This window comes from Lepisosteus oculatus, chromosome 2 (assembly GCF_040954835.1).
Source record: "Lepisosteus oculatus isolate fLepOcu1 chromosome 2, fLepOcu1.hap2, whole genome shotgun sequence".
NCBI lineage: Eukaryota > Metazoa > Chordata > Actinopteri > Semionotiformes > Lepisosteidae > Lepisosteus > Lepisosteus oculatus.
The window spans coordinates 47447068-47470676 of NC_090697.1; the positions used below are offsets into that span (position 1 = coordinate 47447068).

General features: G+C 37.8%; 1 protein-coding gene across 3 annotated transcripts in view; it reads left to right on the forward strand.

Annotated features, from left to right (window-relative positions):
- The first annotated feature begins 10042 nt into the window (after positions 1-10042).
- Positions 10043-23609, forward strand: part of dtnba (dystrobrevin, beta a) — a 176986-nt gene continuing 163419 nt past the window's right edge. For 2 of the 3 annotated variants that reach the window (XM_015348281.2, XM_015348288.2), the window contains exon 1: positions 10044-10384. The gene's annotated coding sequence lies outside the window, so the exon portion shown is untranslated. Of the gene's footprint in view, positions 10385-23609 lie in introns of all 3 variants that reach the window. The other variant, XM_015348275.2, reaches the window with a different exon arrangement.

The following is a 23609-nucleotide window of genomic DNA, read 5'->3' on the forward strand; positions in this document are numbered from 1 at the left end:
TCTTCAGGGTAGGAGTGATTGATGCTGTCTTTGAGGCAGCATGAACCACACCCAGAGTAAGGAAACTGTTGATGATGTTGACAGTTAATGGGCAGATGTCTGGGAGGCAAGCTTTCAGCAGAGAGGTACTGTAGGGATGGGATAGGAAACAAGAAGTTGTTTTACAGGTGTTAATTTTTGTAAGTTGATCTGAGTTAACTAGGCTAAATTCAGAAAAATCTGGTACAGAGCGAAAGTCAAGGGGAAAGCTAGGGCTCAAATAGTTGAGCAAACATTTTAATCGTGCCATATTGACTGAGCTCAGTAAGGTGATCAGCTGAAATGCCAACCACTGTCCATTCTGAGAAGAACGTCTGTCCAGAGCTCCCTAGGCAAGGATTTTTTCTTTAGTTTCCTTTTGATCTAAGTTCTGAAATGAATTCTGATGCCTTTTTACATTCACACACCTAACTCCTCATATTTCACATAGTGCACTTCTATAGACATCCTCCTTCAGGAAAGCAAAGTATTATGAAAAGTAAAGGGGAAAATTGTGAACTCTTTCTGTTATTAAGCATACCTTATGATGGTATGTACACTACTATACTGCAGTTGTTTTATATGAAGTGCTGGGACCAATGTCTTGCTTTAAAAGACTTATTGCCATACTCCAGTTTTTGACAGTTTAAGTCAAATCTCCAATCTAATACACAGGGATCTAATTTATATCAATATAGATTCTAGTATAGATAGCAAGCTAGTTAGTCATGTCTGCAGGCAATACCAAACCAAGAGGATTATCAAATATTGCAGAAGATGCAAAGTATGCTGGGCGTTGCAAGAAGGCACTGTACCAAAAATATAAACCATATTTATAAGCTATGAGGAACATTGAGCTTGAAAAGACTAATGTGTTTTTGACAAATCATTTTCACCTTCCAGGCAATGCGAGAGCAAACAATATTAAAATATATAGTCAAACATACAGAATTCAAATTAAGGGATGTTATCAAAGCTGTGCAATGCAGTAGAAAGCCGTAATTTAGAATATTGTGTATAATTTTGGCCACCAAGATGAAAGACAGATATTGCTACTCTGAAATCAGTTCAGAGAGTAAATGAAGAGAGTCCTCATAATCAACAGTGAAATACAAACTAGAGCAGATAAATGGAAACTATGTGGAAGTGCATTTAAGCAGACACATTTTATTCAAATTTTTTTGGAACTTAGATAATGCAAAAAATATATATTTCTTTTCACAACATTTTTCCAGGTACTGTCCATGATAACGCTATTATCTATTAAATACCTCAAAAAAGCCAGTTTGCATTCTTTCTTATAAGAGTGTCCCAGACCATATACTGTAAAACTAAATGAAGCACCCACCTTTTCAGGAAAACAATGGGTTCCAAAAAGGCAGGTACTTCATTTAGTCCTGTATGGTTGGGTGATTTGCTGCATTAGCATTGCATCATTGGTTTCTTTATGAAAGATAAATGTAAGAATGCTTATTATAAACACTTACAAAATATTGCTGAAGTGTTTCCAAAGCATATTTTATGACTGAATCAAATACTGTATACTGTACTCTGCACAATGCCATTTTCAACGTCCTTAGAATGATTAGAATTTTAATTGTTGAAAACTACTGTAATTCTTTTCATTGCGGCTTTTGCCACTGGTGATGACTGCGACTGAAATATCTATAAGCTGGAGAGTAAGTCTTTTTATTGCTGGGAATTTGACGAGGGACTTGTTTTTCTTGGCTACTCAGCAATTTTCTGACAGATTCATCACTTTATTGTACAACTCCGGCCTCTCGAGCACCTAAAGATCTTTTTTAAATCACATGCCACCTCTTTGTCTAAAAGCTAGTACCTAAGCTATAATTTATGTGTTCACTCAGTCATTCTTACATTACATTGTCTACCATTTGAGATTAAAAGATTTGTTGAATGTCCTAAGCATTGTGCCTGTCTTCCTGGAGGTTGTACAGCAGAACTGGTGTTGAGATCCAAAGAATGTAAATGGTGTAATTAGGAAGGCATTTACTTGAACAAAAATAAAGCACTCCATACAAAATCACCTGTAACCCTTAAGGGCATAAACCTGAATTGCACATATTTACATTTGGTCCTGCTTTAGTTTTTGCACTTGTCTGTGGAAACTTTTTTATTTATATTCCCGTCTCATTTATACGGTGGTAATGTGTGTCTTTAAGAAAAGGGGTGCCTAAGAAATGTGTTGAGCAGGAAGAAAGTCAGTCTGATTGAATGTACTGCAGTTTAGCTTGTCCTTTGTTGCAAAATAATGAAGTGAACTTGATTGAAGTCGTTCCTTTGTTTGCAAAGAAGTAGACAGGTGAGCCTGAGAGCTCAATTAACTTTCCATTACTGGATTTTGGCAGAGCCATCTTTTCTTCTCAGCAGGGCCTAAGCAGCACAATTTCTGATTAATTAGTGCTTCCTGCCTCTTTTATTTCCTCCAATGCTTTACTGCAGTGTTCACATCCCTCCAATTCCATATTTAAGCAGCAGCAGTTGGGGTTTTGGACTCGTAACTGGAAGATTGTGTGTTTACCTATGGGAGTAGGACACAAGCAAACCAAGACTAATGAGACACTGGTTTGGTTTTCCAAAACATTAAACCACATTTTTTTTTGGGGGGGGTTGCTTCTATTTACACCAAATGTCCCTTTAAGGAATTGCAGAAGTTCCAGTGTACAAAAAAGATTGCAAGGACATCAAGGAGGATAACTTCCACAAGAAGATTTTCAACAAAATTAAACTTACTTAAAAATTAATTTGATTGAGTAAATTGCAGTACCCTTGAGGGAGGTCCTTTGTTCGAATGGCTGCGGTATAATACCCTGCTGTATAAAGGGGTACAAATACGAGTTGCTTTGGATAAAAGCTTCAGCAGTAAATTAATAATGATATTTCATCACATAAGAGTGTAAATTGCCTTTTCACAACTGTGGACAAAAATTAAATTAAGTATGACTTGTACTGTAGGTTGAAGCTGACTTTGAATACTTGGTGTTTCTTATTTAAAAAAAATAAGTGTTTTACACGATTTCGAAACACTTTAAACTGTCATTTTTTTCAAAAATGTATTTAAGGGAAGAGGTTTTAGTTGCCTGAGCCCTTCAAATCTTTTGTTTCACCTTCAGTTGACTTCAAAAGGTGGGAAGAAGATAAGATATCTGACCCTAATGGTAGTCAGCCACTATTTCACACTCCTGTGGCAGTTGTCACTAAATTAGTGACTCTGGAAGACAAGAGATTGAGCTGAGTGTGCATTTAGCTAGTCTCAGAGAGAACTGGATCAACCCAAGGTCATATATCCTGTCTACAGGTCCACATCACATTCACATTTTCTCACCAGAACTGTCAACTTGAGTTAATTGCCATTTGTGACAATAACTGCATGTATGACTCACGTTTGTCTGAGTGGCACAGTATGTATCTCTTTAAAAGACATACAAAAATGTTTAAGTGGGGAGTTGTGTCAGATTGTGCCGGCTGGAAAGAAACAAGTAAAAGTTAATTCCACACTGAAAAATAGAAAGGAGAAACACAAAGTTTCGGCTGTTGTGCCTCCTGGTATTCACACCTGGTTTACACAATGTGATGTGTACAGGAGTATTGTTTTTCATGAATCAAAATATGTAAATACCCAGCTATGTACTATTCTTTTTCTGTTTTTGGAATAAAATAGATGCAAGCATATCATGCTATTTCTTTAAAGGAACAAAAGTAAAGCCATATTATAGCAACACACCTTCTAATGAAGGTGTACCATTGTTGATAACTGCATATATGTAGGAATTAAATTAGACATTTTCCTTAAGTAGATAAGACTGATTTGTGTTTTGTAAATGGTCCATGGCTGCAATCAGAAACCTACATTTCATACTAGACCTTTGTGGTATGTCTGCTCAGTCTGCAAACTGTAGCTCCTATGCAAATACTTAATTGTGCTTTTTCACTCTAGGCTTAAATTTGCCTAGGACTATCACCAGACTCAGTCCAGCAATATGGAAGGAAGTAGGGGGATGGTTCTCTGGACTGCAGCTTTAAATGTATCATCTAACAAAGGATATTTAGGTGTCTCAATGGTTGTAACTGGAGCGGACAGGAGGAGGAGACTCCAAGAGTAAGAGATCTTCCCACAGTAGCAGGAATGTCAGCATCGAGTACAAAAGGAGGAGATAGAGAGAAGGTTTCTTTCAACTTAACAACAGGTCATTTGCTTTAGCTGTGCACAAAGACCTCAAAAGGGTTCCATAGCTACGTTTCAGCTACCGTTCAAAATGAAAAAAAATAAAATCTCTAGATCTCTTAAATTTATCAGCTTGACTAGCTTGCTAGTCCTAAAGCCAACAAGATTGAGAGATCTGAAGTACAGATCAATATGAGTGAACCGTTTCATCAAACATGAGTAGTTTTTTCAAAATCACCAGGTTGGCTCCTGTCTTCCATTTGTATTTACCTTCGCTTTACTGACTGTTTACCCCATTACTACCTTGAAAGCCAGTGCAGCAATTATAACAGCAAATATTTGAGCCTGAACCCTGGGTGTTATGAGAAAAAAAGTGTCAGGCTAACTAGGTATGACACAGTAAATAAAACAGGCCTCTAATGAAGTGGTTACTGTTTAAACGGATGTACCTTGAAAGTGTGCACAGATCAAGAGACAAAATTATTAAACAGGATAATTGCTCAGATCTGATGTGCATGCAGCATCAATTATCAATTAGCTTTTGCTAAGATTTCACCACAGGAATCACAGGAGATTATTGTCCTGTATATGACAGAAAAATATATGAGATAATTACGCTACTCTAAACCACGTACAGAGCCTAAATAAAGCTAATGATGATCATAAAGATGATGATAATAATAGTTGCAACAGCAGGAAAGATTAACTGTAACTATAAACATGTCACATCTTCTGAACAGGGGAAACACAAAATGCCCAATACTGAACAAGGTAGCAATATAACATCCACCACCGTTATGAATACTATGAGCTAATAAAATTGGATTTGCCCAATTAAACAAAGAGTATTATCTCATACACGCTGTACACAAGACTTACTTTAATGTCTTAAAGCTGGTCGTTTAAATAAGGACAAAAATGCATTTAACAAGAAACAAATCATTGGATTATAGCAGATCAATAACATTTCACCAAGGTGAAAAGATCTGAACGGTGCCATTGAATGTTTCTGGGTACCATTGCTTGAGAAGGACTCCTGCTGAAGACAGCTGTAGAATGATCCTGCAACAATAAATACACCACCAGATGCTAAAGACATGGTGTCGATTGTTACAGAAAATAACATTTTTTAACGTCAAAGACCACTGTATTAAACGCACTCAAACGAAAGCATACATTTTTATGTAAGAAGTGAGACCTTTACAAGCTTTTTTCCACTTCGTTACTACTCATTTTTCTTTCCATTTGCAACATAATTTGCACATTTGCTTAAAATCAGTTGTCACCACACATGCTGTCAGGAATTTTTAAACAAAGCAAACGGGCATGCAGAAGCCCCAGAGCCATCACTCTGGGTCATACTGTTGGTGTTTTTTGACAAATATGGCATCTGATACACAGTGGATCCAGAGTAATGGGTAATAGTTTAAGTTCCTATGTGAAGGGGACATCATTTTATTGTCCACACCTGAAGAAGGCTCCATGGCCGAAATGTAATGTTTTCTTTCTTCTTTTTTTCAGCATGGAATAAACCTATTACTTGTTTCTTTGCAACATTTTATTGTATTGTTTAAACCGAGCAGGAAGAACAGGGAAAGTCAGATAATTCTGAATCAGCATGATCTTTAAACCAATTATTTGCTAGTCGGGTCACATCACTCTGATGAATTTCACAGCAGCCTTCCTGCTAATAGGGTACAACAACGCACAAGTGACAACTTCCAAAAGCTATACTGGTGACGAGCTTGTCATAAATACCATAAGATAAATTGTAGTGAATTTTTTATGGAAACATTAGGAGGGACATTCTTTCCCTCCTAAGAATGTCACTCTCACCACTTTCCTTTGGGGATGTGGTGAAATGAAGGCAACGCATCACCATCATTTCGTTTAGATGAGCTATGGAGAAAACAGCCTGGACTTGTTTATGGGGTGGCTCTGTTACATTGCTTATTTGTGTGTGTAATGGAGGGTTTGGGAGCTACGAAGGAGGGGGACATGATGCTGGCAGAAAATGTGGCACTGAAAATCTTTCCATTCTAAAACCTCAGAGAAACCTTGTGTTTTTTTCCTCTATTCAAGGCCAGGAACAACAAAAGCAACAAGAGCAAGCTTTAATTATTTGATGTTTTGAATAATGCAAAAAAGGTAACAAAAGCCTCCTGTGCTACGTTTAGGGGATGAATTAAATAGATTACTACTTTAGATTTAAATATAAAAAGAAAAGATAGACAGACTACACTGCATCCAGTGGCACGAAAAGGTTAAATGTTTAATTACTGGAGTGACCAGTAAACTGATGATGTAATGTTGCAGTTAAGCTCTGGTGATGTATGTAATCAACAAATGTTTACTTTTCAACAGTTTTTTTCTCAAACAAAACAGGAGCTTTTGCTCTTCAATTAAGCTTATCGTAGGTTATTCCAAAGTCTTTGTTCTTTTTGTAATTAATGTTTTATTCTGGTTTTGGTAGCTTAACTGTATTGGTGACAATAAAACTGGCAGTAACAGAGCATTTGTTCTTGATTTCAGGAGTGGGGATTGTCTTGATTGATATTAAATGTGCAGAAAAGTATGCAAGACAAACTTTAGCAAAGGAAAAGTTTGGAGCAGTATTTCTTCCCATAGTGAGTCAGTTGGGCTTTGGCTTAGGCCCACTTCAATGACAGCAACACAAGCCATCCCATGCGATTAATTATATCTACATTTGAACAGCATCAACAAGTTGAAATGCAGAAGAACTTAAAAGAACTGTAAAGAAGAATATGGTTCTGTTGAAGAATGTAATCAATCAGTCCTACTTTGTTTTGTCAGGCTTTTGAGGACAAAATAATAATAATAAACTTTATTTTATATAAGGTGGCTTCTTAAAGTTCTTTACAGAATGACAACAACAATAAATAAAAAACATACACAAAATAAAACACAATTACAATACACAGAGGAGACTGTGGATGGTGGTCCTAAGTAAAGTAGGAGCAGAGGGGTAAAGAATGGAACCAGTTAAGTAAAGGCTCTTTTAAAGAAGAGGGTTTTGAGTCTGGATTTGAAGGAGTTTAGAGAAGGTGACTCTCTGATATCCTTGGGGAGAGAGTTCCAGAACTTGGGGGCATAACAGGAGAAGGCCCTGTCACCTATAGAATGTAGACGGGCTTGGGGGACAGTTAGGAGACCAGAATTAGAAGAGTAAGGTTGGGGAGGTGGGTAGTAGTGTGATAATAGTTCAGACAGATACTGAGGAGCCAAGCCATGCAGAGCCTCTACAATACAATTCCAGCTATTCGGGAGACTGACCAGACTTGGCACTAAACATATTTTTCCTGTGTTATTATTTCTCATATCTTCACCTTCAAATCCTTGACAGATTATTAACAGACTGGTTATTAACAGGAACAGTGATTCAAAATTTTAAGCTCTGTTGGACTTATGCTAGTAGTAACATTGCAGCTTTGACACAGAACCAAATGAATATGACTTCTGAGTACAGTGAAAAGACAAAACAGAAGTATCGGGACCTTCATTGAGACTCAAACTTACCTTTCACACTCCAGTATTACTAGAACAATGACGAAACAAAACACCTTAATTCACCATCATCATCACATCATTTTCGATAGCCTCGTATCCAGTTCAAGGTCATGTTGGACCAGAGCCTATCACTGGAAGCACTGGGTGAAATGCCGCATACATCCTGTACAGGCTGTGATTCAATTGCAGGACACACGCAGAAAAAACAAGCACACACTCATACAAAGGCCAATTTCACAGAAGCTAATGCACCTTCCAGCATGTCTTTGAACTGTGAGAGGTAACCCACATGAACACAGGGAGAATATACCAACCCCATACAGCACCTCTGGAATTGAGCTCTGCACCCCAGTTCTGTAAGTCAGCAATGAAAACCAAACCACTGTACCATTGTGCTACCCCAACCAATCTATACTTCAATATTCCTTCAGCAACTTATGACTTGTATTGCTATTATGATAATCCTGTCCTGAAACTTAAATCTCTATCTCAAGTCTGATGAGTCAGCACTTGTCCCAGGGGCTGTTTAATCTTGGAGTACTAAACTGCATTCTGTCATTATTCACCACTTTCCATACATTGCAAAAGTCACCCTCCGCAGTTCGAGACAAGAAGAAAAACATTTTTTTTCTAACATCCACCCATTTCCAGTAACCACTTTATCCTCAGTGGATAGTACCACCTTTGTAGCATATTATACATAAAAAGAGTAATTCCGTTTTGTGTAATGATCAAATCTGATCATGAATTCACTGCTCCTAATTTCAAGTTTGGACCCCATTGTATTGATCTTGAGGTCAGTGCAGTGTGCATGTGACAGAGGGGATGTCACCCCCCTTAAAACAGAGATAATGTAGAACTTTTCAGAGGCAGAGGACCTGGTCTTTCCTACTGTACAATACATCTCAATTCCTTTAGACCAAACAATGTCTAGGGAATAGAGGTGTGTGGCCCTTGGCTCTCAAACAGTCGGGATTGAATCCCAACAGGGGCAAAGGAGAGCTACAGTACATGTGCTACACATGCAGAGACCTGGACAGTGCAAGGTTAGCTACTTTATGTAAACATACTTTAGGGGTTTTGAATAGGTGGTGGGAGATTCCAGCTCCTGCCAAATACTACCCCTTGTGTCATGTCATGTCATTTGCCAAACTGCTTTATACCATACGGTGTTGCGGAAAGCCGGAGCCTACACGGCAAGCAACGAGCCCAAGGCAGGGTACACCCTATACAGGGCACCAGTCCATCGCAGGGCAAGTGCAAGCCAATCATATATGGGGACTATTTGGAGGCCACAGTAAAGGCCAAGGGGGAAAATTTGGCCCAGACACTGGGATAACTCCCTATTCTTATTGAGAAATGCCCGTGGATCTTTAATGACCACTGAGAGTCAGGACCTTCGTTTAACGTCTCATCAGAAAGACGCCCCCTTGTGTCATCTTCAATCAACATTAAAGTATCACAGTAGTATGGCAATGGCAACAGATAATTGACAATATTGTTGACTAGGCTGATACAGTATATTCCTTATGCATCCCGCTGATATGTGTGGTTGCCTGGGCTGCCTGGCAGGGACAATTGGGCCTAGGGTAGGACTAATGACGTTTCAGGCTAAGTTGATCTGGCCAGAGAGCCACAGAGACACAGAGGGTTGGCAGGGAACTTCTTTATATACACGGTACTTCTGAAGCCATAGAACTACTCTATGGAAGTTTCTTCTTGGAGGCTAGAATTTTAACATCTGGTTCTTGTCACAAATCACCCTTGCATCGTCTTTCTTTGCCCCTTCAAAATATGTAAGGCCTGTTATGGGAGAACTGAATCTTTTAGCCTAACATTGTTTCTCTTCACCTGTGATGAAGCACCTGCTGTGCCAGAGGTAATTTTTGTAACCCTGCTTTACAAACTGTGTCTTGATCTTTAGAGCACTGGCATTAATTTGACAATAATTGCTTAAGAGCCCCCTGAAGCTGTTACTTTCAACACTAGAACGTGTGAAATTTCTTAAGCATGAACAGAAACTCTAAATGCTTACACATCCTATTAAAAATATATACTGTTGCTTGTTAATAACAAACTTTTAAAAAATACTGACATTTAAGGGAAACATTACCAATCCTTCTGTACTGTATATCACTCCTAAGAGGCTTTTTGTTCCATTAACCGTGAAAGAATTACATAATATTCTGGCACATGAACTCGTTGGGACATACCGTTACAGTGCAGCACATTCAGGAACCCTAGTACTAATTTTCAGATCCTAGCCGGGTGACAGGTCAATGTTTGCAGCGTGCGCCGAGGTCTGTTTCTTCGGGGTCGCTGTTTTTTGATGTTCAGAGTGAGAGGCGTGTGGCGGTAGCAGCCGGAGCCACACTTGGTGTTGCTGCTGCTGCAGTCCATGCCTGTGCTGTGAGTGAAGCAGAAGGAGCGGGAGTTGGGCTGTTGAAGTAAAAATGGAGAATTATTACCGCTTTTCATGTTCCTACCGGGAAAACTAATGAAAGTAACCAGCCAAGCCTCGGCGATCTGGGAGTAATCTTAACAGTAAACACCGTGATGAAATAAAGAGGAAATAACCTTGTCGCTCGTTTGCTTCTACGGTTTTTCGCCTTATCTGATGCTGGTACTACTAGTACCTGAGAGATTTTTCTGGTAAGTACATAGCGAACGTATTTGTATCAGTCCTACACTACAGCAACTGTGCTTGAAGAGGCTAGTTACAAAGAGGAACGATGGTTTCCATGTATTTGTATTTAAACATCGGAAATCCGCCTTCATATTCTGTGAGAAGATAGAACAGCTATATAGATGCATGCACTGGGCAATACTGGAAGCCATTCATTTTGGGCAAAAAAAAAGGTGAATAGGGAGTTAATTTCTTTGCAATATGGCCGCTCTTTGCGTCTTATGTTGGCTTTTGAAGTGAATTTATAGAAGTCGTATCGAGCTATTTTACCATTTCTGTTAGGGGCTGTTTGTGTTTTTATAATCCGTTTTGTAAAATAAAGCGTAGGTTGACTCCGTTGAAAACGCAACGCAGCTTAAAATGCTGAGTGCTCTGCATGTTGATTCATTAAGCTCGTACTCCGCTGTCAAAGAATGCTACCGAGTGCTGCTAAATATGCTTTGCCACTGTCTGCATTAAAAAAGTGATAAAGAAAACAGACTGTAATGTTATGAAAACATACGTTTCTGGGCAAATAGCCTTTAAAACTGATTTGCGGAAGAAGTAATTTATCAGGAAATGAAACAATGTATTCGTGCGTTGCTTTAAGAGTGTTTCAACTTAGTTCCTCTCCCATTTTCGACTGGAATATTCCTGCGAGTGACTTAAAAGTTCACTATTCTTCAGCTACAACGTCTTTCAAATAGTTACGAATTTATGCTTTTCAGTACAATCCGTTACAACGCGTTGTTCGTGTGTGGCGTATACCTTGTGTTTTCACCACAAGGACCATAAAACGTAGTTTTCGGTGTCCTGTAAACTAACAACGCGAACAGCATTACTGTAGTGTTGTCCATGCATTACCAGCGCATTGTACTGATGCATTGGAAATTTTACGTTTTAGTCAGTTGCAGAATTTTTAATTATTAAGGTCTTTTGAAGTTGCTAGTGTTTCATTTTTATTCCGTACGATCGATTTAAAATAACGTGATCCAAAGGAGCCGTCTTAACGTTCTTTCAAAAGTTTAATCTTTTAACCCGCCTGTCCCATTTTAGTCAGAAGTGTAGTGACATTTTCCCCGTTCTTGGAGGATTTGTATTGTGTCCACAGGGAAAGAGTTTAAATGTATTTTTCTTTTTTTTTCTTTCACCATGGCAGGAAGAAAGCTGCAGTTATATGGAGTCCTTTACTCCACATAGCTAAGTGATTGGTCTGACTGTAAACAATCTCCTGTGATACAACAGAGAAATAGCGGTGTTTGATTACATGAAAGCGCATTTGTGTACCTTTGAAAAATACCTGTAGAGGCATTTGTATTGTCTGAATTCATAATTGAACTTATATATGAGAGTGCGTAGAAGGTTTGGGGAGATATCGAAAGTGGGGATTTAAAAGTTTACAACTGTTGTTTGTTTTGCTGGTCTTAATTCTAAAACTTTGGGATATACAGTAGATGAAAGACTGGAAGTCCACCCGGGCTAGTTGTAGAAATAGACCGGTCAAGTTAAGTAACTGCAACTCAGTTCAGACGAAATTGTACTTGCTCCAGCAAAGTCGCACTAACTTTCCTTTTTGTATCTCTAGAAATAAAAGTAATTATTTCAGCCTCTTCAGCCCTTTGTTCCAACAGACCTTTTAATTAATTCCTTTATCGGACACATCACTTTAATTAAACTTCATTTGTAGTCAATTTAAAAGTAAGGAATTTGAATTTATCCATAAACTTTAATCAGTAATCTGACTAACTGCTGGAGAGCTGAAACTACTTTTTTAAAGACTAATTAAGCAAATAATGAGCTTAGTTATTAATTAAAGCTCATTTGTATAACAAACCAGTAGATCCAGTGCTCCCCAAGAGAATGTTTTGGCAAAACTTTGACTTTTGGGCATTAATGAGCCCAGTTTCGTGGAAGAATCAGTGCATGACTGCACATTCTTGTAATTTTCCTGTTGACAGAGTGTCAAGAGTAACATATACTGTACAAAAGGCTTTTAAAAATTGTACTCTTTGTCAGGATTTTGTTTGACTTTTCCATTTAAATTATTCTTCTACGGCAAATATTGGGATGTTTCCATCACTCAGAATGTGAGATTGTCACTTAGTGACTCTTTGCCATTATGTACAGTCATATGATAATTGTAGAGGGTGGGGCAATGTATCTGTAAGCAGGCTTTCTTGTAGTGCTTTTTTAATGTCAGTAATATGAAGGTTAGGAAGACTTGTTGATTGCAATATGTTTGTTACCTCCATTTTTCTTTTTTTGTAAAGAAAAGCCTTACTTTTTTACATTACAGTAAATAGTCCACTCTCACTGATCTCATGGGGAATATACAGTATGCTGCAAAACATATTTGTCCTCAAGTGATTATGTGTAAGCTTATACTTCTCTGAAGAGCCACAATGAAGTTTCAGTTAGTAAAGTGTTCGGAATTTGCTTTGTGTGCAGCTTAATTTGTGTGAAATTGTTCATATAATGTATTGTGTTCATTACACAAAACAGATGAAGAAGCCAGACCCAGTCTTAGTTTAGGATTCTATGCTTTATGGTGACACAAATAGGTAAGCTTTAATCCACTGAAAGTTGTATAAGTGATTAATTTATTTTCTAATTGATAAACTTAAGTGTCTTATACAAGTATGTGTTGATGTGTGTCTATCTACATTTATTGATCAAGGAATGTGATGGTTTTGAACTTTTTAATCCGTAACCATCTTTTTTTTTTCTAAAACACTTTCCGATCACAGTTAAACCTAACATCTAACACATACCGATACAAAATTGTGCCAAAAATAGTTTGAGCTAAAAGATCTACAAAGAGTTGGATTGAAAATGCAAATGCTACAAAAGTGTTTGTCATGGTGAAATGCTTTTCTGGAGATGAAAGAGCTCTCCTAATGGCTCCCCATGCCTGCAACAAATTGAGAAGCAGACGGCCTCTACTGCTGTTCACACTATGAGAATGAGCAAGATTGAGAAGTGGCCCCTGTACAATAAATTAATAAACTTTTCCACTTCAAAAATTAGGTTTAGTCTTTGGTATGAATAAAAATAAATGTGACTGCTGTACTTATATTTTTTTGCAGGGCCCCTAAAACCAATGCATTCACTATACATAACCAAACGTATCCCCTCCATACCAAAGTGAGAAAACCTGATGGAAAAGTCTGATAGAGCAGCAGGGAAAAATGGTGAACACACGGATACATCTGCTTCAGCAGCTAAAGTGCAATGACATGGAAGTTCTGTGATGAAACCGGGCAATTCTAATGTTTTATAAAGCTTTTTACAATAGTCATGAAGACTGGTTTCATGACATTTCTGCCGGTGACAGACTCAGAAGACACATACTAGAGAGGTAAAGATTTTTTGAAAATTTTGGTCAGTATAAAAAATTACAGGACGTTAAAAACTTCGAAAGTACAAAAATGGCCAGAACAGACCTTTTATTACCATGTTCCAGTCTCAACTTACTTGCCACGGCATTGCCTATGCTTCCACTACTGGCTGTGGGTAGTTAAAAGATTGCTCATCACCGTTTCTCATTTAAATGAATTTCCATTCTAAGAAGTGTTGTAGGAAAAATAGAGGCTGTGTAATCTCATGAGGATAAAGACACAGAAGTATACATTAATATCCTCTCTTATGGGACAAAATGAGAATTGAATCCCCAAGTGACACTTCTGGTCCCCACACAGAATTAATTATCACCTTAGGCCAAAGGTTTTTCTTTCTGAGTCTGTGTGTGGGGAGAGGTGAAACTGAGTGTTTGCTGTTAGTTCTGAGATGTTACACGTCATCTCAAGGTTTGAACTGTCTTATCTATGAGGAATTTTCAACTGTTCCTCTAGATTTAATCATACTTAAGTACAGTAATTGTCAACATGTCCTATTCAGCCCAGTATGTTATTTTGATGATAAATGTATTTATTGTATAATTATTGTATGACTACAGCAGTTCATTTTACCCTATGTGATGATTTGTTCTAAAATGTTACAGTAGACACTGTTTCTTTAAAAAAAAGTCTCAATATTTCCAAAATTGACTCAGAATTTAATATGTAAATGAAGAAGTAACAACTCAATTATCCATTACAATTCAAGGACCCATAGATTAATTTTTATGGTTTTTAACTGTGGAAACATTTTTATAGAATGCCGTGCTTTGTGTTATGCTTTCTTAGCAAAGAAATACTCCTTAAATCATAAGCGTAATAGCAATTTTATATGAGGTAAGCTCAATCATGTTAATGTGACAGAATTAGTTTCTCTACATTTTTTAAGTCTTTTATATTGTTGGCTCAACAGGGTTGAGCTACTTTTAAGAAAACGTCTCACATCCCTGTCTTTGAATGTGGCCCATGGGCAGTGCTTTGTATTTGTGTTTTATTTAGTTAATTTATGGTTTTGTTTAATCCAGTATGTGAGTAATCTTTATAATGTTCTGCACCGATACCAACATAATGAGCATGTTAACTGAGGCTTAGCTTTAAAAGGAATCTGAAGTGAGCTTTTTCAGCTCAAAGTTCTACATCATCGGAGAATAAATCTGTAAAAACCCACTGTATGTAAAAAGAACACAAAAACTCTGTTTGTCTTATCCCGATTTAGTTACACCAAACCCAGTTATGATTTGTTATTGTTCCCTTCTGTCTCTGTGTCAGGCATGAGGTTTTGTGCACTGGATGAAGATGCAAGCGGATGGTGATTTGGCTTGCAGGGCTGTGTCTTAGGGTCAGGAGTTCTGAGATGAGAATTATGAGGCTATGCCATTCCAGGTGGAAAGGATCTGAGTGGCAGTAGTAAACAGTGGTCTCTTGTCACCATACTGTAGCTCAGTCACATTGCCTTCTGATATATTCCAATGTGCTGTGCTGATTTCTTGCATAAGCTCTTGCCGTTACAGAGGCCTTCACCAGAATGGAATCCAGTGTACTGCATATGGAGTAATTTATTGGTGGTTTCTTTGATTGTTACATATTTATTTTCTTATTTTCATTGCTTGTGTTTTTTACAATGTAAGTTTATTGGTCTGGTAAATTTTGTGGTGGCCCGAAAAAGAGATGGATTTTCTAGATTTACTGACTCCAGGGAGGGATGGTTGCATGGTTGTGCTGCTGCCTCACAACTGTTGGGTCCAAGGTGTGATGCTGGGCTGGAGTACCTTCTGTATGGAGCAAACATGCTCTCCACGCATTCTTGTGGGTTTCCTGCAGGTGCTCTTCTTTCCTCCTACCTTCCTATGACATGTTAGTCAGTTGTTTTGTTACACTTGCATTGCCCATTTCAAGAGGAGTGACAGCCGTTTCCTCATTAACTGTCACTGTTTGGAGCAACTCTGCTGGTAGATAGAGCTGATTTCAGCTTGGTCAGGTTAAGGCCCATGGGAAGAAGATTTGAGGAATTAAATCAGTCACAATAGAGATAATAACACTGGAAATGAAGTAAAATGATGCACTGGGGATAGTACTTTTGTACTGCAAAAATACAGGATTCACTTGTGGTTCGCATTGCGTATAATTCTTTAGAAAAACATGCTTATTTTCCTCACTTATCCAGTGAATTGTGGAAAGTAAATTTAGCATAGTCATTCATTGAGGACTTCAAAGGAAATGTCTAAAACATATAAAGTTAAAAACTCTATCTACTTATTATAAAATGATTTTCATAGAGCAGATTTTCAGTCTGCAGTAGCACTGCCCATGTTAAAACGTTTTTTACATGAGGATTACTTCGGTGAACTGCAGGTAATGAAGAGAAACTAATTGGGGTGGTTTAAAATTTTAGTGTTTAAAATATAAGTGAGAGTCTTATTGTATTCTATGATGTGTTAAACATGCAACTAGGAAGAGGTTGTGTGAAGATAGTGTCACTGCTTACTTATTTAAAGCATGTTAATACCTACAGTATAGTCCTAGACAAGGTTTGCAGACCTCCTTGTAAAATATACGTAGTGTCAGAAAAGTTTGATTATGTGCTACAATTTGCTTTGTAGACTGAATGCTTTGTTTTCCAGTTTCTTTTCTATTAATATTTTAAAAGCTTGTTTTAGTGTTATGCTGAAAAAGTCTTCAAATGTTTTTTTTCAATAACAGAGTGTTCAACTGTTCTTAAAGGAAAAATGTGTTATAAGAAATAGATGCATTTAATTTTTTTGCTTACAATTTAACCTACACCCAGCATCCCCATACTTTATCATTCGTCTTCTATAAGATGTGAAAGAAATATAATGTATTTCATCATACTGAGAAAAATAGCTTAGATACCATTTTTGCAAAGCAAACATTTTGAACTTTTTATCACAAAACGGTGAAATTAACTTTACACAAGTGAAAATTGGAAAAGAGATCTGAAAATAAAGATAACTTTGTTAGAAAGAATGTTAGTTGAATAATTGCAGTTTTCCAGTCTCTGCCAAATCCAAACAAAGAGAATATCATGTATTTATTGGAACTTCCTGGTGTTCGCTTACACTTTGAGCCTGATAAGAAATGACTTGCAAAATCTATCAGTCTGCGATGGGTTATAGCCTAAAAGTTAGCTTTTTTTCTTGCACTTGGTAATGCAGTGGCAGACAGCCAACCTTTTCTCTTTTTTTCCCATATAAGTCACACATTTGTATGGCAGGAATTCTCTACATGAATCAGGTCTTTCATGTCATAATTTGCAACCATTCCAGGACTCCATAGGCAAGTTATTCCTCAGAGAGTTGAATTGGAGGTAGACGGATACTGAGTATCACTGATGCAGCAGATAAGGAGACTTTGTGAGCTGCCTGTTTGCACACTAAATTTCATAGAAGTATCCTTTCAGCTGACTGTCCTTTGCCTAAAATGACCGGATCACCAAGAATGAGATGAATCACTAGAAACCTACTATATTTGGGAATCTGAACTTATTCATTTTTTTTGGGATGACTTAACCCACAATGCAAACCTTTGGTTTCTGTTGATATTGATTTTGATAAAAGTTAAACTCGCTGAGAATTAAACAAAATGTATGACTAATAACTGCAAAAAAGTTGTCAAGAAAATAAGTATCGATTAAAGTGGGTGGAGTTTCAATTTATTGAATAGACATGGAAAAAGTAATTATGCAGAGTAACATATTGAAGGGACCTCCTGTGTGAGTCATGGCTTAGTAGTGCTGGAAGAAATATGAACTGTACAGCTGAGACCAGCCTACAGATGCTGTGTTGTGGAATTCTGTTCCTATCCTCTCATAGACCCCGGACAAATACATGAGGTCAAAGGTGTCTGAGCCCTAGTTGCAACATGTCGTCTCGGGTCTTCTCACAGATGTTCAATGGGGCTCAAGTCTGGTGAGTAGGACATCAGTGGCATAACTGTCACATTCTTATCTCATTCTTGTCTCACAATACAGCCATTGTTTCGCAGGCAGCAGAAGGATGAGGTACCAGGACTAGGACCAGGAGATTAATGTAGCACCATGTAGTCAGTGGAGTTCAAGAGGAGTTCTGCAGCAACTAGACATCCTGGCCAGACCATTACACCTGGAATTCCCCATCAATCGCTCTGTGATCACATGAAGGCCTTGCTTTTTTTATAAATTGGACATATTTGATTTTTTTTATTTTCACCAGTCTTGGCATACTGTAAACAAGGTTCAATCACTTCAACACCTCAGTCCAATCAGCTCTCGCTGATTAGGTGATTTAGTCTTAAGCAGTGGTCAGAGTCACTTCAGTGTATCACAGTCATGAAAGATCAGTTCATGAAGATGAAAGCAAAAACATTTAGGCTTAATGAACAGAAAATAAAATCTATTTGTATAGTATCTCAAAGAGTGATGCTTGTGTTGATGCTCAGCATATTGATCTATTCCTCTGAAATGTCTGTATGGAAGTTCTATGAAAATAAAAAGAAATATACATTTCCCTTGGTTATTTTTTTCACATATTATAATAAGGGATATATATAGTGCAGTGGTCTCCATTTGCTAACTGGTTCGTCCAATTCAGGGTCGCAAGGGAGCTGGAGCCTGTCCTGCAACCAGTGGGCGCAAGACAGAATACACCCTGGACAGGACACCGGTCCATCACTGGTTATACACACAGCCATACACAACTTACCAGTTTTGCCAGAAGCCAGTTAATCTCCTCATATGTTTTTTGGACTGTGGGAGGAAACTGGAGCACCCGCAGAAAACCCACCTGAACATTGGAGGAACATACAGTACAAATTCCACGGAGATAGCACCTCAGATGAATAGGCTTTATTCTGTGGTGAAAATGTAGAGAAGACTGGTAATTGTAATGTTTGTGCAGACCAGATCTTCCTTGAAGCGATTCTCTAGGATGTGTTGAAATATAATTTTGAAGAGCTTAAGAGTCATGCTGTACTGAATCAGTTTGCAAGTTTTAAGTGCGTTCCAGAAGACTTTGAGAGGACAGAAGCAAAAAAGGAAACTGAAAGAATGATAAACATGGCTCCAACCACTCTGTTTAACCTTGACAGTAACATTAATTATATCCCCACATTTACACAACCCTGGTGAGCCAGAGTTAGGTTTGTTCCTTGGTTTCCATACCTGTAGTTACACAGAAGTGATTTTTCATTTAGGAAATTGATCTTCGTCAAAAATGTTTGTTCTGGGTTCTGATGATTTGATCGAAAGACCTGAAACATATTTTAGTTAAGGGAACATACTATGACACTCAGTGGTTCAAACCATGTACAGTAGGTGTTCTAACATGTTTTGGTACCAGAGGGAACAATACCACTGTGTTACACAGAGCTACAGAGTTTCAGAGAGCTGACTTTATGCTTTAGCCTTTTGTTAGTCTTGTTGTTTCATCTTCCAAAAGCAGAAGCGGCAAGAGACTTAGACCATTACTATTTGGTGTCTTACTTCAAAGTGCCTGCTGAAATTGTCGTTATTTGCTTTAAGAAAAGATTGATTTTGAAAGTATTTCTGGCAAGTTGCATAAAATAAGGCAAGTGGGTTTCAAACTCATGTAGTTCTTCATCATTAGCTGATGTACGTCTGGGTCATCCTGTGAGCTTTGTTTTACCCCACCTGTGGGGGCCTCTTTAATTTCTCACTACATTAAGAAACTTGAAGCTTCTTGATTGGAACTTCCAGATTCCCTCTAAGCAGGTTATTTGTCATGAGTAATGGGATTGTCAGGCATAACCAGAAAGGGGTTTAGTGCAGCTTGTAGAAGTAGTGAGTGGATGTCCCAAGGGAGAGGAGAAACAGGGAAAATAACTTGCCCTTATGTGCAAGCATGGAGGTAGTTAATGATCAGAATCCTGAACAGCGGCTTGTATATGCTGTGGCCACTCTTCTGCTCTTTGTAATGCAATGAGAGCAACAGATGTCTGTATTTTGGGTTGCAAGTGCCACTGGAGGAATAAAACAGTTAAAAAAATAATAAAATTATCCAACCAACCAAAATCTGGAAGGATACATAAAGAGGCCTTGATGTCCTTGTTTGTCCATGGTAAAAGGTAAGTCCCTGGTTTCTGGCCAGTGCTTAACAGTAGTGAACAATACCAAACTAGTATGTACTGTAAATGTGTTCAAGCTTTCAGTAGTAAGGGCAATACTTTTATTACTGTAACTCCTTTTGCCTTCCACAGCATTGGTAATCTTAAAAGACTTCTGACTTCTTGGCTCCTGTCCTGTCTATCTCTGAAGATAAGTGAAAAAAGCACTGTATTATGTTAACCAGTCAAAGGATCATTGTAATCTTACTTCCAGTGCTGAAGTGTTACTCACAGCACTGTGGATGCTGTGTTTTCAAGTTGAACACGGCTCTTCAAAAATACAGTTGAGTATTAGATCTTGGAGGAAGATCAATCGGGTGATTTTGATGCTGCGACAGGATGTGCTGAGTTGGTGGTAAACGGCTGAACGACCTACATACGGGACATGCTTTGTCCCCTCCTAGGCTGGCATGGGCAGATCATAATGAAGGCGCTTGCTGGAATCCACCTGTGTGCTACGCAGCTATTTAATGCTGATTGTTAAACTATGCAAACAAAGCATGGATGTTTTGTCAGAATCTCAAGTCACTTCTGTTATTTATTTTTACATTTCCTTGTTCATTTGTTTCAAAGATTAAATCTGCCTTTAGTACCCAGAGTCAGCTAAGCAGTAAGCAATAAGTAATATTTAATAATAATGTAATGTTTCTTTATTAGCCCTATACAATTTCTTGCATTAGGAATTCGTCTTTTCACATACCCCAGCTTTTCTCCATGGAGACAAAGAGTAATTACAAGCTGTTTCTGCACCTACTGTAGGTTCTGAAAGTTTCTCAGACCTTGAAGTCTGAAGCCCATTGTCATTTATGTTTTGATGTATTGTTCTTAGAGTTTTAGTTTTAGAAAGGTCTACTTAATAATTCTTGTGTGTCAAGACAGTTCACAGGGTGAGCCACACAACATTTTGTAACACAAGAAACTCTTGCCTCATTTGTGCAAGACAGGTTCCTTTGAATTCAGCCCTTACACCCCAACCCCCCCAGTCACCCCAACCACAGAACTGGTCTTCAGCAACTCTAACTAGTAAGCTCTAATTTTGGGTGTCTATGCTGCCTTCTTCAGGGCTGATGTGATCCTAGTTTAAGACAGAAAAAGCATGTTCCTTATTTCAAACAAAACATTATGGTAATGTAGCAATGCTGTGAAATATAGTGATTGAAATTAGTTTTAAAAAATACTTGCTGGATTAGTTATGTTACAATATCTCATGGTGTTTTTGTTTGCTATATCTGGTGATAAATTGCAAGTTTGGTTAAAAAAAAAATTACATGACAGAAGTGCACAACAGAGTTACCACCTGTTACCACCGCATTTCCTCACCTGCAGGTCTCTCAGCTAATCCTGAGCCCTACTGCTATTCCTGTACAGAATGAAGTGCGTATGCATTCCTTTGTTGAAATGATGACTAAGCTGAGCGAAACAGGATGTCTTTCATGCTCCATAAACCATTATGAAATACAGGCATCTAATACCAAAAACAGGCCTGACATGAAGTGAGATCATATACACACCTAGGCTTTGATTTGATCACAGCTGTCCTGCTGATTGCATTTCATTTGAAATTCCAGCCAGCACTTTGACATCCTGCTTGTGCCTGTAAAATGATATTTTCCACATAGAATTTTTACAGTAAATTGTGCACTCTAATTTTAAGGGGTTGGCATCGACTTGTGAACAGAAACTTTTGCAAGGAAGTTATATGGCCCATCTGGTTCATTTGGCTTTTAGTAGCTGATTATTCCCAAAATATCACACATAACCTTTCTAGGTAGAAGCAACAGTATCAGCTTTGACAAGGTGGTTTGTTCCAGTCTCCCATAACTGTAAAGAAGTGCCTTTTTTTCTCAGGTTTTAAAGAGCCTAAAAGAAAAAAAAACTCCTCTATTTGTGTCCTCTGATTTGTTGGTCTGGTGATTGAAGTTAATAGGGTTGACTTTGTTGGTGCTTTTGAGGATTTTAAATATTGTAATCAAGTCCCCTTGTAGTCTTTTCTGTTCTTGTATCAAAAACAATCAGTTCTTTTAGCCTGCCAAGGTGGTAAACTCCTTTGTCACTCTTATCTGGGCTAATTAAAGAGTCGAAATATATTTTAGTATTGTGATGACTAAAGTTTTACATGACATTCTAAATTTGTCTACATTTACTAAAGATTTTCACATGACATTCCTGTACCTATTATTGCTTTCCCACAGTATTAAGGAAATGATCTATCAACATGCTATACAGTGTAAACACTTAAGTCTACTTTATATAGTCCTTCCTATAGTCTATGTTAGCTTGCAGAGTCATATTGCCCAACAGGTGAATATCTAGTTTAGTGGTAATACAGGCATTCTTCTAGTTTAATTGTAATTACTATTTTTCATACAGAAAGAAAACCTAGTGTTCTCCAATTATTTTGTTCAATTTTGTCAGCCTTTTCTTGGATAAGTGCTACATTAGCAGTTCTTAAGTCTATGCATAATGAATACATGTGACTGTTTGAATCATTTTTGTAATGGTTTGTGTCTTTTGTGTACAGGTAGTATAATACCATCGGGTCCTGGGGATTTATCTTAAGCCCTTCATGTGCCTGTAACACTTCTGCCTCTTCTGTGCTAATATGATTTAATATGGAACTTTGTCTTTCCTCAGCCTGAGGCATGCTGTTGATTTCTTTTTTGACGAACACTTGAATACTTTTCACCGTCTAAACATTTTCCGTATCTCTGAGGCTGCACTTTGCTTCATCCTTTACTGGAACAACAGCAGCAGTATTGCTGTTGTAATAGTGGGGAAAAAAACGCTTAGCCTCCACATCGGTATTCTTTTCTCTCTCAACCTTCCCATTTGTTTTTCTGGTTCATTATGCTTCTTTTCCTTTAACTGGATTCAGGTCCTTTCTAATCTCTTTATAAAGTGATTTCTTTCTATGTTTATTTTTTCGTTGATGTATAAAATCATGTTGACCATTGCTTTCTAACCTTGTGTTTCCCAACTCTTGGAAATCTGTTTTCTGCTTCAAGCAAAATATCTTTTAACTATGTATTCTCTGCAGAGTACATTGTTATGGTATTCCATTCTACTTCTCTTAAACTTCCCTTAATATTTTATTTCCTGAAATTAGAAACCTTTGGTACAGTGTCAGCATGTATTGGAAACCCTACTGATATTGGGATTGCTGTGCCGTAATAATTGTCTCACCTTTATTTTCCTCAGTTTCTTGATTGTTCGAAAGTACAAGCTTGGTAGGAGGTGTCCTAACGAACTTAAGAACAGTTGTTGGCCATGTCTGCTATCACAGCTTTAGCTACTGACATCCCATATCGTTTATCCCAAAGTCAGAATCTCCACTTTCATCTTCCACACGTATACTGTATTCTTTATTTCATTATGTAAGACTTTAGTCTAATGAACATCTGAATCACTCTAATTCAATGCACTTGTTGTTTCTGTAAGACTGAGACCTTCCATTACTCCATGTTTAGTTACTGTTCCTGCTTGTTCTTTTTGGTGTGTAGTGCACCATCTCCACCTCTTCCGCCTTTCCTGTCTCTTTGGAATGATTGTGTATTTGTCACCATCACTCTCTCTTAGTCATGTTTCTGTGATTCCAATTACATTTGGATTGCCTGTGTAGGCAATAGCTTCAGTTTTTTATATATGTTTCCTAATATTACTGGCAGTTAATTACAGGCACTGAAGTTTGTGGTCCTTTGAC